The following is a 19554-nucleotide window of genomic DNA, read 5'->3' as shown; positions in this document are numbered from 1 at the left end:
GCTAATTGAGTTACTGGCAGTACACAGCCATGATTTCATAGATAATGTCTTTTTAAAAATTTAGGCCCAAATTATTCTTATTATTTGTTTATTCTGGTGAAATTCACCAGATGTTTATTTAGTTTCCCAGTTCTTTTAATCCTATAAAAGGAAATTTACCATGTTTATCTCACCAGATTGTTTTAACGATGAAGAATAATTTATAGAAGCTGAGTAGCACTGTGCTAGGTATTTGGCAAGTGCTCAAATGATTATAAATATAATTATCATCCTTTTAAATGGTACTAACAAAGGTGTTACCATTTTTCCAGCATGCGATTTCTTATTTCATGTAGTACTTAAACCTACTTAGTACTTAAGTTTATTCTGACAAAGATGAGAATTTTCAGTACGATAGTCATGGATTTCTAGCAGCATCTTCCTCACACCTTTACTCTTGTTTTAGGAATAATGTATTAAATAGTAGCTTTAACCAACTGAGATTCCTGTTGTACAGGAATAGAGACTTTGGGGGGAATAGAGACTTTTCCCCCCAAATTAAGGCTTCAATAGCTTCAGGCTGACTACTTTGCTCATTCCTCATCTGCAGTCCCAGATCCCAATTTGAATTTCAAAGAACACTGCCATTCAATATCTGAAGGCTGGTTACAGTTTAATTCACGGGTCATTTTCTTCTGCCAATTTATCTCAACTGTGTAAACTAGCAAAGGTATTCCTTCTCTATTTTTAAGCTATCAATATAGGGCTACACAAAACAGTATAAAAATGTTGAAATGTTTAATGCTAAGTACTGGATACACTGAAATTTTATAAGAAATAACAAAATGCTCAGAGTCTCAATACAAAGACTTTAATTTGCTCTCTATATATTATGTTTGGTAGTTTGGGACATCCTGATACTCGTTTTAATTTGAATACAGATTGAAATACATGTAATTGTGGGCTGCTGACTTTTATTTTAATAATTAATGTCTCCCTGGACAACAGGGCCACAGCACATGTGAGAAAATGTATAGTAACTGGATGAGAAAGACCCATTTCTGTAGGCAATAGCATTTTACTGTAGTCGGGTAAATGCTCACATACATACGTCTTCACAGTGCTCCAAGTACGGAGATGGAGGCAGGCCGTCTCAACCTAAGGCATGTATGTCTGTGGACTAAAAGGGTCTAAAACCACAAAACTCACCTTACATGAAGAGTGTAGCAAAATCTAGGATCCTGAGAAAGAAAGTTATATTTTGTTTCATCCTCATGTGAAGAACCAGTGTAAAATCAGATACTTGACATGAAGAAATGAGCACTGATTTGTCTACTTAGATGTCTCATTTGCCAAGCTATCTTTTTAAAATACAACTTTCATTAAGTAGCAATTTTCAAATGAACTCTGCCATTTTATACATTTGACACACCAGTTTCCACAAGGGTAGCCGTTCCAATGTGTGGGGCTCAGTATCCTCTGATCTCTTCTCCCACAACAGCAGCGCACAAAGACCAGTCCTTTGGATCCCTCAATATTGGGAATTTTCCCACTTACAAATCTCAAACTCTGATTCTCCTTTTCCATAACAGGTTTCGTATGTTGTCACCCATCTAATTCTTGTTATCCCTGGCCCTACTGTCATCACCTCCAGTCTTAACAGCTGCTTCCTGGCTTTGGTGTGCCTGCCCTTAACTCCCACCCCAGCCAGGTCTTCACAGCTCTCCAAACCACACAGGAGACTCACGAGAACCTCAGGTTCACCAGCCCATTCTTTTGCTCCAGCTGCCTTGCCAAATCCCCATCTGGTCCTGTGCTGATGAGTGTGGTTAACAAGTATCCCAAAACTTGAAAAGGTATTTAAATTGGAGAACTGAGCACTGTTGACACCTATTAGCCTTACTCCAAATCCTGAGACAATAGAAGAGATTTCATAAAATAACTGGAAAGAAAAGAAGTATAAACTGCGGTAGAATATACACTGTGAGAAATGCCTGAAAAATAGATACCAGATGAATTCTGAAGGATACCACAACTCAAAGCCAGATAATTTGGGAGCACAGATTAAGATGTGGAAAGGAGGAGATTTAAGGTACATGTGTGACACAGAAGTTCTCACATTGGTTTAAAAGTACTTCCAAAAAGACAAAATAGTGACAATTAGTGGGGGGCAGGGTGAGGCATGGCAGCATTTAAAGAAGTATTATGGGAAATTTTCTTAGAACTTTATCCTATAGCCAAGAGGATCTTTAAATTAAAGATGCAACACACACATATATGAAAACCTCCTATAGATATATAATAAAATTTGTGAGCATCAAGAATAAAGGGAAAATCTTAAAAGCTGTCTGTGTCAAAAGAAAGATTACTTACAAAGAAATAAGACAGACTCCATGTGAGCAACCCAGCATACAAAACAGAATAGTATCTTCAACATTCTAAGGGGAAAATAACTTTGAAGATAGAATTCTACACCCAGCGAACTATTATTCAAGCGAGAGGCAGAAATAAAAACATTTTTTAAAATTGAAAGAAACTTTGAAGTTTGCAATCTTAAGATTCTGTCTGAAAGAACTGCTAGGTAGTATAAACCAATATTAATAAGAAGTCTGGGAGGAGAGAATGAGCTAGAAGAAGTCAAAGTAGTAATGGGTAGCAAAAAAATTAAGTTCAGATAAACATTTATTTTAAATATATGTAAATATACATATTTATATTTTAAAAATATAACCACTTGGACTAAATACCAAAATAATTTTAATGAGGTTTAAATTTTGAAAGAGATTAAAGTTACAAAGGAGCAGAGGAAAATAAAAGAATGCTGAGTCTCTTTCCCACACCCCTCAGGAATTTTAGAGAAACTGATCAACTCTAGATGTTAGGGAGAAAAGAAATGTTTGAGCATTTATGTTAACAATGTTAAAGTAACCACAGAAGGTAGAAACAAATAATGCATTTGTAAAATAGTAGAGGAAGTATAAAACTCAGGAAAACTATCAGTCTAGTTAAAGGTGGGCAAAGGGATAGCAAGCTAGTAACTATAGAAAGAACGAATAGGACAGCAAGTAATTCTAAACATAACAGAAATCACAATAAATGAGAATGCTTTAAATTCACTAGTTAACAGTTAAGAACTTTTATGTTGATGTAAAAAAATCAAAATCAAGTACTATATTTATAAGAGATACCTCAAACCCAATGACATGGGAAGAATCAGAATAAAAAGATCAAAAAAAGAAATTAAGGAAATGGTAATATGTAAAAATCAAATGTCATGATGCTAATATTGAAAAAACATTAAAAGAGACAAAGGACTTTTCATACTGTTAAAAGGAGCAGGTGATAGAGAAGCTTCCAAAGTAACACATCTCCATGAAACTAATAACAATTTTTCAAAGCATATAAAACAGCAATTGAGGAAACTACAAGGATAAATTGTCAAACTAAGTTTAGAATAAAAGACAATGTATAGCTCTCAGCAAGCACAGAAACAGTGGAAAATAATATTAAATATAATCAAAAGTGATTAATCTTTCTTTGAAATATACATAAAATGGCATGTACAGTTCTTTAAAATACAAATGGAATATTTACAGAAGTTAACTAGTCTAGGACAGAAAGTAAAATAAAATGAATTCATGAAAGTACAATATATAGGATGTTTTCATAAACTACAATGTAATGAAATTAGAAATCAAAATTAAAATTCTATACCCCTTGGGGGGAAAAACTTTTAAATAATCAATGAAGATAAATTAAAATTTAAATTATAAATGATTAAGAGCTGAAAAACAAGGGACTACATGTATCAAAACTTGTAAAAAATTTTTTATTAGGGTACTCAGATTATAGTTTTATGTTAAAAATAATAGCAAATGATAATAAATGGGCTATTTAAAGAAATCAGGAGAAGAAATTTAATAATAAATATAAAAGCAGAAATGAACAAAATGGAAATTTAAAAAACACTAAATTTTATCTATAAAGCCCAGCCTAATTTAGAATGTAGAATTCCAGTCAAGATGAAGGCATAGGTGAACACATTTTGCTTCCTCACGCAAGCACAGGAAGAATTACAACTAGACCTCAAAACAAATAACCAGGTCTATTAGAAAATTGAGCTGTATGAAGGTCTGACCCCAAGGATTTAAAGGAGCCACATCCATCCATATGGGTAGGAGGGGCGGAGATGTGGAGACAAGAGGAGCGGCACGTAGACCAGTGAGGTGTGCAGATGTGGTGTGGCATGGAGAGGTGGCAGTGGTGGGATGAGTGGTGGGATGAACATCCCCACATTCACCTGTAGTGGATAAAAATTGGGAGAGATACCTTGGGAGAGCAACCCCAGCTCCAGGCCAGACCACACAGTCTAGGGTTCTACAGCCAGGAAGATAAATTCCCATAAGGTCTGGCTATAAAAACTAGTGGGGGCTGGGGTGGTGGAAGAAACTTCTGGATTTTCAGGAGACTCTGCATAAAGGGCCCGCTTGGACTTTAAGTGTACACAGACCCTCCCGCTGTGGGATTCAGCACCAGGGTAATAGCTGGAAGGGCACCAGTTGCATACAAGGAGTAAGTGCAGTGACTAGAAACAGGGCAAGTACTGGGGAAGCCTCCAGAAAAAAAGGCAGCAGCATTGTCCCCTCTCTGAGCCCTCCCCTCCACATAGAACCACAAAGTGGTGTAGTAGATTGCACCATCCTGGCAATTACCCAAGGCTCTACCACCACAGGTATGTTCTCTACAACAGGCCATGCTACTAAGACAGAGAGTCAAAGCAGCCCTACCTAATATACAGAAACAAACACAGGGAGGCTGCCAAATCAAGGAGACAAAGAAATATGGCCCAGATGAAAGAACAGAACAAAATCCCAGAAAAAGAGTTAAACAAAATGGAGATAATCAGCCTATCAGATACAGAGTTCAAAAACACTGGTGACCAGGATACTCAAAGAACTCATTGAGTATAAACAACATAAAAAAGACCCAGAAAAAAATGAGGGTTACATTAAGTGAAAAAAAGAAAAATCTATAGAGAACCAACAGTGGAGGGAATGAAGTCAGGATTTAAATCAACAATTTGGGACATAAGAAATAAGGATTTGACCAAAACAAAAAGAAGAAAAAAGAATTAAAAAAAAAGTAAGGATAGTATAAGGAGACTCTGGGATATTACCAAACATGCCAACATCTGAATCATAGGGGTGCCAGAAGGAGAAGAGGAAGAGCAAGAAATTGAAAACTTTTTTGAAAAAATAGTGAAAGAGAATTTCCGTAATTTAGCAAAGGAATTAGTAATGCAAGTCTGGGAAGCACATAGAATCCCCAACAAGTTGGACCCAAAGAGGACCACACCAAGACACATTGTAATTAAAATGCCCAAAGTTAAAGATAAAGAGAGAATGAGGAAAGCAGAGAGTTACCTACAAAAGAGTGCCCATAAAGGTGGGGGACAAGACAAAATAAATAACGTTAGGAATAAAAGAAGTTTATAAAGCCAGCATAAAAGAATAACAGGTTCTACACATACATAAAATTGAAAACCTATGTAAAATTACATTCTAGAAAAGTATAAATAATCAAAACTGGCCCAACGGATTAAAAAATTGATCTTACATTATTTGAAAGTTACGCCCTGGCTGGTGTGGATCAGTGGATTGAGCGCCAGACTGTGAACCAAAGGGTCTCCGGTTAGATTCCCAGTCAGGGAACATGCTTGGGTTGAGGGCCAGGTCCCTAGTAGGGCACACTTGAGAGGCAACCACACATTAATGTTTCTCTCCTTTTTTTCCCTCCCTTCCCCTCTCTGAAAATAAATAAAATCTTTATATTGAAAATTAATTAAAAAATCCTTCAAAATGATAAAAATTTCAGAAAAATTGACAAGCAAACTCAAACTTAAAGAATGTATAATTCCTATTTTATAAACTTTTTCTAGGCCACAGGAAAAGATTAGAAGTATCTGACTCTCTATCAAATAAGTGTGTCCAGTGATGCAGGATGATTTAACATTAAAAATGACCTCCATATTATTTATTATATTAACAGATTAAAGAAATCATATGATCACATAAACATGAAAACATTTGATAAAATTTAAAATCCAATGATCACTTTTACAAGTATTCATTGCAAATCATGAATAGAGGACAACACTTTTATGCAAAAGTCTTCATTGCATTTCATGAATAGAGAACACTTCACTTAATAAAGCTTATCTCTTCAAAATCCATGATAAAATCATATCTAATAGTGAAATATTCAAAGTATTCCATCAATCATGAATTAGGGAAGTATGTCCATCATTACCTCTACTATTCCAAATTGTATAGGAGATCCTCATCAAACAATACAAGAAAAGGAAAAGAGATAATACTGTCATCATTTAGTATATCCATATTAGAAAAACCAAGAGGATCAATTTTTAAACTATTAGAAATAACCAGAAGAATCAACAAAGTGACTGGATATAAGATCGACTTACAAAATTATGGTCCTTGTATATACATTAATATACAAAGGTAATTTTTCTGTATGCCAAAATATCTAATGGAAAATGTGACACAACATTTCTAGTTAATTGTAACAGATTTCTCTCTATTCTCCACCCCAAACTATGTTAAAATGACCAAGTTACTCTACCACAAGAAGGTGAGAATGGGCAGTGGACAACAGTGAACTCGAAACTGTTGACAAATTCAGATGTTGAAGGAAAAGGGTGTAACTAATTTATAGTGTCAGAAAAAATATAGCTTAAAAACTGATAGGGTATGGGGGGCAATGATGAAAATGCTGATTGTATTAGACTCATTACTCTGCAGACCTTTGAAGAATTTAATACTTGGAAAGAGAAGGAGCCAGAAGGAGAAGGAGGACATGGATTTACATGGGATTGGCCAAAAAAAAAAAACAACCCCCCCCCCCCAACCCGGTTGTTTGAATAATCTCTATATGTAATAGTTGAAACTGTATTTTTCCCTTAACTCAGTGTGAACTTGCACATAACAGGGAGTTGTAATCTGGACAATTGAACAGCTTGGGTTCTAAACTCAAGCACCAATCTCATTAGTGAGCTGATGTTCAAGTGTATGTATTAAACCACAGGGCCCTGTCCTCACTCACTTCTACTCCCAGAATATCACCAGACCAAAGATTAAAATTCTTCCCTAATTTGGATGGGGTGTGTGGGGGAGATCTTCCTACTCTGGCTAATCCTTGATTAACATACTGCCAAATCTACCCTTTCAGTAAATCCATCTACCCATGTAGAGCTTCAAGTCATTTTTCAGGGCTTTGCTTTTATATAGGAATATATAGCAAAGGATAATCAGATAGTTGAAAAAAATCTTTGGACATGCAAAAAAGAAGTCAAGCAAAGAAAAAGAAAATGTGCAGAGAGACAATAGAGTTAACAAAAGAAAAGACCAATGGGGGGAGGAGTGGGGAGAAAATGAAAACTGTAATTGAACAACAATAAAGTAATTTAAAAAAGAAAAGACTAAGTTCTTTAGAAACCAAGAAAAAAATTGCTCCTATAAAACCAAATTGGTAGGAAAAGATTAAAAAATGAAGGGAAAAGTCCTATTAATGATAACAAAAACTATAAAACACTTTGAATGCATTTAACAAAAATGTGCAAGAACTTTATGTAGAAAATTATAACTTTTAATTGAAGGATGACAAATGAGCTATGACTAAGTGGAAAATACATTCTGTACATAAATTGGGAGATTTGATGTTTATGTTATATAAATATCAATCTTCCCCAAATTGACAAATGCATTCAATACGACTCCCATCAAATCTTAATCAATGTTTTGCTCTTAGTTTGATGAGACAATTCTAAGTCATAGAGAAAGCTAAATATAAAGATTAGTCCAGAAAGTCAATAAAGATTAGTCCAGAAGGTCAAAAAAGAAAGATTTTTCCTAATAATATAAAACAATAATATGTGGTCATACGATCACCATCCCTGGTTTGCATATGACGGTTTGAAGATATTAAGTAACCTGGACAACACTCATGGTTAGTGAGTGAGAAACAGGGGTTAAACCATTGTCCCTGATCCCAGAGCTTGTGCACTTTTTAAACTACCTTACACTGCCTTTTTTACAATATTATTTTGCTCATATATAGCATAAAACTTATAGTGTTTTTCACCCTTTTCAAGCCTCAGCTTTCTACTTTGCTTTCTTATATCAGGTGACCTTAACTTCTACATTATTACTGAGATACAGACCATACATATTATTAATATCTTCATATTTTCTGTGGCCCTTCATATTTCCTGGTCCTCCTTTCCAAAGCAGGCCTTTGCCCTCCTAGGAGATGGTGCAATAGAGGTAAGAGGCAGGTCCCTGGAGTCACACTGTGAATTCACACAGTAAGTGACTGCTTCATATACTGGTTGTTACTTAAAATCTCTGTGCCTCTCTTTCTTCATTGTAAAAAAGAGGATAATAATATTGGGTTGGCCAAAAAGTTCATTTAGTTTTTTCTATACAATGGCTCTAGTAGTGCTCAATTGTCTTTAACTTCATGTGAAATAATTTTGTTAAATTGTATTGTGACAGCTTTCATAGCATGCATTTTAAAAAATCAAAATTGGTGAATTTGTGTGCATATTGAAGATGGAAGAAGTGTAGAACATTTTCAACATGTTATGTTTTATTCAAGAAAGGTAAACATGAAACTGATATGCAAAAAAAAAAAAGATTTGGGTAGTGTATGGGGAAGGTGTTGTGACTGATCAAATGCGTCAAAAGTGGTTTGTGAAGTTTCTTGGTATTACTGAGATTTTGGCCAAATCTTTGCTGTGTGGCTGTCTTCTGCATTGGAAAATGTCTAGTGGTCTCTACCCACTAGAAGCCAGTAAGGGGAGACAGCCAACATACCCAAAATATCCAAATCAATAAAGTTATTGGTGAGAATGAAAAATGTCTTTTATTTTAGGGAAAAAAATTAAACGAACTTTTTGGCCAACCCAATAATAACTACCTTACAGGGCTGTAGTAAAAATTGAATGGCATGATACATGTAAAGTATTTGATAGTGATGATCCTTGATCCCATATTTAGACAACTCTGTATTCTCCTTGTTTAGTTAGTGTCTATATTCTTACATGCATAATCTCTTAGCCTGCAAATCTGTTGAAATCTCTATCTTCAATCAACCACCCAATGCATCTTCTTTATATTGGTTTATTCTCACTGGTTCTCAATAGATGGTTTTCTTTCCAATTGTGGTCAAATTTCTTGAAGGGTTCAGCTATACACATCAACTCCTTTAATACCTGATCACATATTTTCTCTTTGCAATCTAGCATCTCCTCTGAATTGCCCTTCCTCAGGATTTACCCATGACTTCCTAATTTCCAAAGCTAATTAATATTTTTTAGTTTGCTATAAAAGCTTTGGAACTCAACATTCTCACAAATTATGAGATTTTTTTACTGTATGATCTTTAAAGTCTTTCTTAGCTCTAAAATTATACTATAAAATGTTCCCTAATTAAAGATTTAATCAGGCTGTTCACTTCTTCTTGAATTTTAGCAATTTATGTTTTCCCAGGAAATTATCCATTTCATTTATATTTTCCAAATTATACAATTGTATGTAATAATCTCATGGATTTTAAGAAATTAGTTTTTTTTGTATTTCTAAGTATGCTTATCTATGTTTCCTATTATTAGATTTATCAGAAATATCTGTTTTTGTAACTTATTTCAAATGTTAATGATATCTTAATTCCAACTTGAAAAATATTATTTCTTAAAGTATGAAATATAATTACTCTTTTTATTTGGCCAATTTCCAAGAATTCTAAGACTAAAATACTATGGTTACCTTATTCCCAATATTCAAATAAATCTGAGAAATGATGTTAGCATTTAAAAATAAACAATCTTAGATACTTATTTTATAAATATTTTGAAAAGCAAATGAGAAAATGCTTTTGATGAGAGACAGATATTACAAAAATTCTCTATGGAATACATAATGCAGAGAAGCTTGCTTTTGCTAGAAATATGATAACCAGAATATTGAGATAAAACACATTAGCAGAGTATTTTAAAACTCTCTAACAGTATCAATATCTGTGTGCTTTAACTGCAGTATAATGGAAAAATCAGAATTATTTGCAATTCTTGCAACATTTCAACAATTTTCGACAAACTGAAATAATTCCTCTCCATATGAAGCAATTCTTATTTGAACTATTTAGATAATTTTCTCCATTCATACTCTGATTTGTCTATAATAAATGAATTAGAAATATATATATATCTTGCTATTCACATGGAATAAGACATGTATAACACACATATGATTCTGAGATTAACTTGTAACTGCTTACATATGAATGATACTCTGGGAAGAAATTCTGGTTCATCACTGTGGTTATTTCAGAGACGGTCTTTAAAAGCTACACTATAACTGTCTATTTCCGTTATTCAGAAAACACTAGTTCTTACAGACTAAGTCAAGTTGTTGTGAGAGTGAAATAAGATAATGGATAGAAAGGGCTTTGCACACAGGTAGTAAGTACATAGCCACAAGTGATAGGTACTTAAAAATGATAGCTGTTGAAAACAGAAGACTAATTATAAGCTTAAATGAACATATGAATTGAATTTTATGTGGTAAAGCAAACATATTGAAGACACGAGTGCATTTTAAAAGATGATGAAAAAACTAACTTATCAATCACCTACTGTGCCTTAAACATCAAATTTGCAGCAATGCTGAAAGGTCAGTACTTTGAAAATAAAGCTCAGAGGGGTTGAATAACGTGTGTGAAGTTACACAGGTGGCAAATGAAGCTTGTGCTCTTTCAACTAGGGTATGCTGTCTTATGCTATGAGATATCTTGATTTTGCCAATATTAATTGTTATATGGTTAACTACGTACATCCTTTAAACCACCTCAAATACTTTTTGAAACAAAACAATGTGTAGCTAGTAAACAGATATTATGATAAACAAACAAAATGATATTACATGATGAATCCTTGTTATCTAAATCATCACCAACTATAACAAAAACAGTAACATTTAGAAGTAGTTTTGTTATATAGACTCCACAAGTGCAAATGAACTTTGAGGTTATCAGGATACAGCACTTCAATCCTAATGGAAGAACTCAATAAAGCTAGAGGACATTGGGACCATAAGTTTTACCATTTCATAAGATTAAATGAAATGTTTTATGATATTAATGATTCAATCAGAAGCTTCTTGTTAATGTCACTTTATTCACACTGCCTTAGTCCAGGACTGCTATGAAGTGCTACATCGACAGCTATGTCATTTGCAGACAACTGACAAATGTCTCTCATAGACCCCAATATTTAGCCTGTGCATTTCCCTCCCCTGTATGTATTAGAAAATATCAATGGGAGATATATAATGGGCTTTAGTTGTTTCTTAATATCTCTTGGTTTACTATTAAGTTGCAATACTTGCTTTAAATCTATGGCACAAAGCTATGATGAAAAACATGTTCCACTTTTAAAAACAATTCAACATTATTTTCCACATAATCAAAATCTGACACAAAAGTGACCCTTATAAATAAAAGAAATTGCTAATGTACAGCCATTTATAATACAAAATAGTTAATGATCAATACAAGCAGTTTGTAAATATATGAGTACCTCAGAAAATATTACTCTTACTTACTATATTTTTATTTCATATTAAAATAAAGTGACACTATTGAAAATTGCTAGAAAGATGTCAATAGAGATAAAAATCTATTTTACAGATGTCAAAAATATGTCTTGCAGAAAACATGTTCATAATTTGAAAACCTTGGAAAGTTTGTCACAGATAACAGGAATATCTGATTCTTTGAAATGTGTCCTTTGGGAACCCAAACATTTGTATACCATGCATAACAGATGCTTCATTCTATACTGCTAATTGCAGGCATGGGAAATAACAACTTTATTCAAAATGAAATATACTTAGTCATTTGCTAAATAAGGCCTAGAGTTCAATGAAAGCTTTACTAATAAAGACTTCAAAATGTGTTACAAGCTCTAAGACACCTCTATAAATTGATTCACAGCGTGTTCTATATCTGCAGCGAGAATCATGTGTCAGTGGGTTTATATACCCTGGTGTAAGCAAGAACCATAAAGGGTCACTCAAAAACAGGGATAATAGTAACATACCTAAAGCTGCCTTCAACTTTAACAAGCAGAGCAAACAAAACTCTCTCAACTTGTTGCTGGGGTGTCTAGGCTTTGAAAATATTTCTTTGATGACTTAGAAGACAGAGGAAGATAATGCTTTTCTATCAGGAAGACATTTATTTATTTTGTTTATCAAATTTAATCAACAGTCTACTTGGTGTCACAAGACTTCCAATGTGGAATGAAAGTAATTGTGGATTCAGAGGTGGCAAAGTATGGAAATGGTCTTGGGTGTTGTTAGAGGTGGGCTAGTGTTTCTAAACCTGGGCTGCACAGTGGTGTCACCTGGGGAGCTCTGAAAACACCAGCCTGTTGGTGTTACCCCTAAGATTCTGATGTAGTTGGCTGAGGGTGCAGTCTGAGTATTAGAATTCTAAGGCTCCTCAGCTGATTCTAAGGTGCAGCCATCACAATCAGCAACTTAGTCAGTCATGGGCTGACTCTTGGCAACTGAAGCTACCAACTGTCTGACCTTACACAAATTATTCAACTCCTCACAGCCTACTCTTTCATCTGTCAGATGAGAGTGAACATTTTCAACATAGTCACCTTAAAATTACATGGAATAAATGTAAAGTGCTTAGTTCTTGGTGGGTTCTAAAAAGGGTTAGTAATAATGAATATTTAAGCAAATTCTCAACCTATTCTAGTAACATCTCGATTTAGCCAGTTCTTAAGTTCTATAAAGTGTAACAAAATGGAAGTCTCTGCTATACATTCATATTTTAATTTAGGACTGATCATCAGAACTGATATACATCTTTAGAAAACCTGCTATGAAACCAGAATCACATAGCTAACGATGAAAGCTGTAAAAAAAGAAAAAAAAAAGGCAAAAAGAGTAATCTTCTCTCTGTTGGCATGCAGGAGGAAGGCAGATTCTCATCTGATTGGGTCCTCTGGACTTTTCCAGAAACCGGAGGGAAAGTGCCTGCCATTGAACAACTACCAAAGAGGAATTGTGCTGAACGCCATCACTGGGCCAGCTATGAACTCTGGCCATAATGATTTGTGGAGATCTCAGAGAGCTTCTACTCCAAAGTACCAATTTTAACCTGAGATAGGTTAGTCCCATTTGTGCCTACCTTTGAACTCCTATCTGCTTATATCTGAGCCATCTAAACCCAGATACTTCAAGCCCAGCATGTCCGAAAATGAATTCTGCTCACTTCCCCTCAAGTTAGTTCCTCCGTGTGTGAAAGAACTCTATCATTCTCAACCAAGAACCCAGTGTCATCCTTGTTATCTTCCCACATACAGTCTATCACCAATTTTTGTTTGATTATATTTCATAATAGTATATCTGCTGACTTCTCTATTGCATGACCCCAGATGGAGCCATCACCCACTCTCTCCTGAACTAGCAGGAGAGAGGGACATTTCTGTGGCGACACCACCATTCTGTTGGCTCTATTTCCCCTGGCCAAGAATGAAGTTGCAACTCAAGTACATGTGAGTTGTAGTTAGCAACACTTCTATAATTATTAGAAGGCAACATGGGTATGAGATTTATTTTTATAATGAGCAGTTCTAAAGTATGTTTAAATGTTAAGAATGAAACAGAGAGACATTGTGAATCAGGTGTGAGAGAACAAATTCCATCAGCTTCTAGAGAAGTATGATAGAAATGAAATCTAAAGCACATTACAAGAACTGGCTTTGGAAAAGAAGAGAATCCTCTCTTGATTTAAAACTTATAGAAGGAAGAAAAATTGGGTGTAAATGTATAAAGTTAGCATACTTTATGGTGGGAAGTTAAGATATTGATAATTCTGTCTGTGACAGTTACCAGATTCTTTGGGAGTAGGAGTTGAGTCCATTGCTAAAGACAAAGATGTCAGAGGGAGATCAGAGGTACGAGTATACCCAAACAGAATGGGAATTCTCTTTGTCGAGAACTGGAAAGCCAGACAACATTAAATGCAAGGGCACACTGAAGCCTCTGTTGAGCTGTGTGATCTTGCACTTATGAGAACATTACCACTGGAAAACCAAAGACCCACTGACTAGACACCCATCCAACTCTAAAACCATGGGTTCCAGTGCCCTGAAAGAGAAGAAAACTATTGGCTTTTCTCCTTTTGTCATTGGAGTTTTCTCTGGGGTCATTTTAAATGATTCTCCAGTTTCATGTTCTTTAACCTTGGCTTCTCATGACACACTGCTTACTGCACTTACTGTGCACCATAAAACCAGCTTTATGAAAACAACTCAAACTGTTGCCCAGAACAAATTAAGATTTCAGTCCATGGATTAGGAAATAATGAAATCACATTGTGGAAAGTTGCTTATTCTAAAACAAGATTGAAGATGTCTCAAACTGCTTTGTATCTTTCAATAAACAATTATCTTTGAAAGTGTGGAAACCTACCAAGCTAGTGGAACAGACAACTTTGGTCAGAGTACATATTCCGTCCCCCACCAAAAAATATGTAGCAAAATAAACTATTTCTAGTACCACTACTATTCTAAGTAATGACTATAAATACATTTTTTTGGGAGACATTTATCTATTAGAAAAGAAGAGCTCAGCCCAGACAAATCCTAGGTGGTCTTTTTTCTTTACCATGTCTCAACAGGTTTTGCCATTGATGATTTCAAGGACAAATTTTTATTGAGCATCCAGTGTATACAGAGAATCCTGCATTAGGTAAATTAAATACATTTTAAATGAGAGCTAAAGACATAAAAATTATGTAAGTATAAAAACACATGGCAAGAAATTATGACATATGCATATGTTTATAATGCATATGCATATGTTTAGAATGCATTACTGGAATGAGTAAGGTCAAAAGGACAATTCAAATCCTGAATTTACATTTTTTTCTTTTGTATAAAAAAGTTAGAATCTTCAAATTACTTAATTTATCAGTAGAAAATATAGTTAGATTTATTAGTATAAGTCACTTTAAAATTGGAACCTAAATGGACTAGCAAAAAGTTGATTGAAAAGAGGAGGAAGTGCGGTTGATCCTTGGACAATGGGCTTGGGGCACTGACCTCCCCGCCACACACTCACCTCATGCAGTTGAAAATCCGCATATAACTTTTGACTCCCCCCAGACTTGATTACTAATAGTGTACTGATAAATTAAGTAGTCAATAACAAATTTATGTATATGTATTATATATTATATTAATAAAGCTAGAGAAAATAAAATGTTAAGAAAATAATAAGAAAGAAAATACATTTACAGTAAATAAATCTGAAAAATAACTCTGACTATACATGGACCTGTGCACTTCAAACCTGTGTTGTTCAAGGGTCAACTATAGAATATTATTTTACTTTATTTTTAGATCTTAAAAAAATAGCAGTAAATAACTTAAGAGCCTCTAACTTTGTCTAGAAATGGTGACAGCTGAATCACAATGTTTCTGGTTTGAGGCAAAACTTTATTATTAATCTCCTTTGGTTTCAATATGATATGTCATGCTTTCTACCATTTCCTCTTATCAGACTTAACATTTTTTTATTTAAAAACAAAACAGCAAAACTTGTCAACAGGAAAAGCAAAGTAAAATTCTAAATACCATTAAGTAAAAAATAGATCTTACAAATATTTTAAGTATAGTCTTTGATTCTTATATCATGGCTCTAAATTATACAGTTTAAAGTAATGTGGCTGAGCTGAGAAACTCCCTCCATTTTTAACCTCAAGCATAACAGTAGTGGAGAGAGAGAAAGAGAAATCAGGGTCGGAGGCTGAGAGGGAGAGGGTGAAAAGGGGTGGAGTAGGAGTTGAAATGTGTTCCCAGTCTTCTCTAGAGAGCTATAATTTCATTCTTTTTTTTTTAAGAGGGTGAAAAGTGTTCCTCTCAACCCACTTCCAACCTTGCCTGCTTCTATTCTTCTCCATACATTTTTGCCTTCTGAGGAGAGGCGTGGCAGTAGTCAAAGTTAGTATTGGAACAAGAAAGAGAATCCAATTACATTCAGCAACCTGTCCTCCTACTTTGACCGAGAAGTCTTTATGCCAGAATTCCACAAGGGATGAACGCTGCTGTGCAATCGACCTGATTCTGAACCTGGTACTATAAGAATCATTGAGTCATTTCAAATCAAGCTTATGTACATAATATGTATCTTTTCTGAGTATCTACTTATTTATCCCATTCAATTCCATATGAGTGTGTAAAGTATGTATTTCTAAAAGAAATGGAATTATGATTCATAATCTTTTCTCAGTGCATGTAATACTCCCTTGTAGTAAATGAAGCACTTTGAGAGGAATATACATTCTTTCAGGTTTCTAGGATGCCATCTAAATGCATGACTTTAGCAAATAATGAGTGCATCTCCAAATAATACAACACTTACTTTTCATTGCATGAATTCAAAATCACTTTCTCTTGTATTATCACATTATATGATCGAAAATCTTATTTGTAGGTTTACTTTATAAATTATAGCTTCTAAAGGTCAAGAATTTGTTTTTCTTTTTTATTTCCAGTGAAATACCTGCATATAGTTTTTATCCAGGAAATAATTGTTCTTTGAAAAAAAGTAAATTAGCTCTATTACCAGTAATTTCAAAGATTTTGGTCAGATCACACATTCTATTGCTCCCTGGAGGTTAAATGCTAGGAGTTCCGCCTCATTGCTACTGTGGAGATGATTTGCTTCTCCCAACACATGTTTACTCCTTGTCCTCATAACAGGATTCCTATCCTTGCTTTTAAGGTGACATGATTCGATTCTTGTCAATGAACTACAAGAAAGAATAGTATGGGAAACTTTGGGAAGTATTCTTTTCTCTCCCTTTTTCTCCTTATTGTCAGTTGAAATGTTTCCATGATGGCTGGAACTAGAGTAACCATATTGGACACTGAGGTGAAAATTGCAAGTTTAGCATCGCAGAAAACATTTTGTTAGAAGGAAATAGGTGCATAATGAGCATGGGGCTGTCTACATTTACATAAGAATAAAATAAAATGTTATCTTTTTCATATCACTGTTGTTTGGGGTTTTCCTATAACTTAGAGCCAAAGTTAAGACTAAGTGTTACATTTGATAATATGTACAAAACAGACTTCAATTATCATGCTCTTAATTGATAAACCATTAAATTAAAATTGATAAAATACTGTGTGTGAGTAAATGCAATCTATGAACAAGAATTGTACTAATTTTCCAAGCTCTGAAATCAATCCAAATATTTACACTTCATTTAATAGTTTCTGAACCATACTTTCCTCAATTCCACTAAATCCACTTTCACTTAATAATAAATGATATTTGTCTAAAGTGTGGTAGGTTTTACATAATACTTTAATGCCACTATCTCATTTGATCATTATGCTCAATGGAAAAGATAGGTGTAATTACTGTAATTTTCATTTTATGGATGAATAAAACATGCCCAGTGGAACTGAGTGACTTTACCAAAGTCACACAGGAGAGGCAGAGCAAGACACCAAAGTCATAACCTTTAATTGACTCCAGGTGTCATTTGCTTTCCTTTACACCAAATGGTCTTAGTGGACCTTTTTGAATTGAAATGACCTATATCATCTAAAATTATTACACTTGAGCAGATCCTAGACATCTAAACTTCTTGCTAAAAATTTTTGTCTCTGCCTTTCCACACATTTCTGTCCAGATTCCTGTGCTTCATATTGTCCTAATGTGATACTGCCATCAGAATTTACACAAATTTTAAGTTTAATTCATAGCTTAGATTGAACCACCAGACCACTTACTGGAGATTGGGAGATTTGTGGCAAAGAAAGAGTAACATTTGTGCCATGTACTCTGCCTGGCTTCCTTGTTCTTCCCCTGGACACCCATTTGGCCTGGGCTATTATAATAAATAAGAACAAGTATGTGTGTGATACCTCTGGTATCTTTACTACAAGATCTTGGACTCAGAACTTGGGAGAGCTTATGGAGAAAAAAACATCTTACCCTTTGCTATAACATAAAAATATACGAATACAAAGAGGAGGAGTCATTTGAGAGGAATATGGGGAGATGAGTAATTCAAGGCAGACCTAGGCCAAGTAGAGAACTTTCAAATGTGCAGGAGAAAAAGGAGAAGGAGAGCAACATAGGGTATGCAGTTATATTATAACCCCCATTTGACTTTTATCTCAAATAGGATGTTGTAGAAACTCAAGATGTACCAGTATTCAAAGTATTCAAAATCTAGAAATTATGATCCTTTACTTTCTTTTAATTAAACTTATTTTTAACATGGGCTACTCAAGCATGAAACATTTTTTTAGATTTGTTATAAAGGTAGCACTTGGCACAAATGTGATTCTGAAATCCATAAGAAGTTTAACTATACTATATTTTTATCAGTTGTAATATAATTGGTTCTTTAATATTATAACTTTATAGAAGACAAAATTAAGACAGACTTTTAGGATGAAATACAAGTCAATGAAAAGACATGGTTACTGAGAATGCATTGTAGCTGTACTTAATATTGAAGTTTGAAATTAAGAGTATGAAGATAATTGGTAAATAAAGAAAGTTGGTGGTGGTCAGATAGAGTTATTTTTACAAATATAACTCCTACAATGTCTTGAGAACCAAACAGAGAGGAGAAGGAGTGGGTAGCAGGCATGTAAACCATGAATATCAGTGCACTGGAATAGGGGCTATGGTAACAAGGTATATGATGTTAGGGTGAATAGAGACGAGTATGTTAGAATACTCTGGCAGATCTTGCTTGATCTCCAAAGTCTTTTTTCACAGCTTGTTTAATTGTCTGTTTATACCACCCCATTCCTACACTGCCACATACACGTTAAGGTGAAAGTAACAAAGAGGGAGCTTTGATTTGCTATTATTTTGTTGCTGTTCATCATCATAACACCAGAATTGAGCACTGATCCTCACCCTTGTTAAGAAATAAAAACACTCCCATTGCTGAATGAGTGAGTGAATGAGAAAGTGAATTGTTGGTGAATGAGCACTTTCTGTCTTTGCATTGCTATATTTATAGTTATTGATGTGACTGGCTTATCTCCCCTTTAATGTAAGCTTCCTGAGGAAGTTCTATTTCCAGTTCATTTTTTTATATACTACTGTGCCTAGCACAGGTTCTCAACTTAATGAATCCATGAATATGATGTTCTTATTTTTTCCATGAATAAGAGGCTACCTGTTGCTCTATACATGATAGAGACTGAAGACTTTGGATAACAGCAAACAAAAAATGTAAGTGGTCTTGCTTTAAAAAAGAAATTATGGCCCTGGCTGACATGGCTCAGTGGTTTGAGCACTGGCCTGCAAAACAAAGTGTTGCTGGTTCAATTCCTAATCAAGGGACATACCTGGGTTGCAGGCCAGGTCCCTAGTAGGGGGTGCATGAGAGACAACCACATATTGATGTGTCTCTCCCTCCCTTCCCCTCTCTAAA

The 19554-nt window shown here is 34.5% G+C and overlaps 1 protein-coding gene across 2 annotated transcripts in view; it reads right to left on the bottom strand.

Moving 5' to 3' along the window:
• ADGRB3 (adhesion G protein-coupled receptor B3) overlaps positions 1–19554 on the bottom strand; it is a 721652-nt gene that overhangs the window by 59989 nt on the left and 642109 nt on the right. The gene's annotated exons all lie outside the window — the stretch shown is intronic.

The sequence above is a fragment of the Phyllostomus discolor genome, chromosome 4 (assembly GCF_004126475.2).
Source record: "Phyllostomus discolor isolate MPI-MPIP mPhyDis1 chromosome 4, mPhyDis1.pri.v3, whole genome shotgun sequence".
In the NCBI taxonomy this organism is placed as follows: Eukaryota; Metazoa; Chordata; class Mammalia; order Chiroptera; family Phyllostomidae; genus Phyllostomus; species Phyllostomus discolor.
This window is presented reverse-complemented; position numbering and strand designations above follow the sequence as displayed.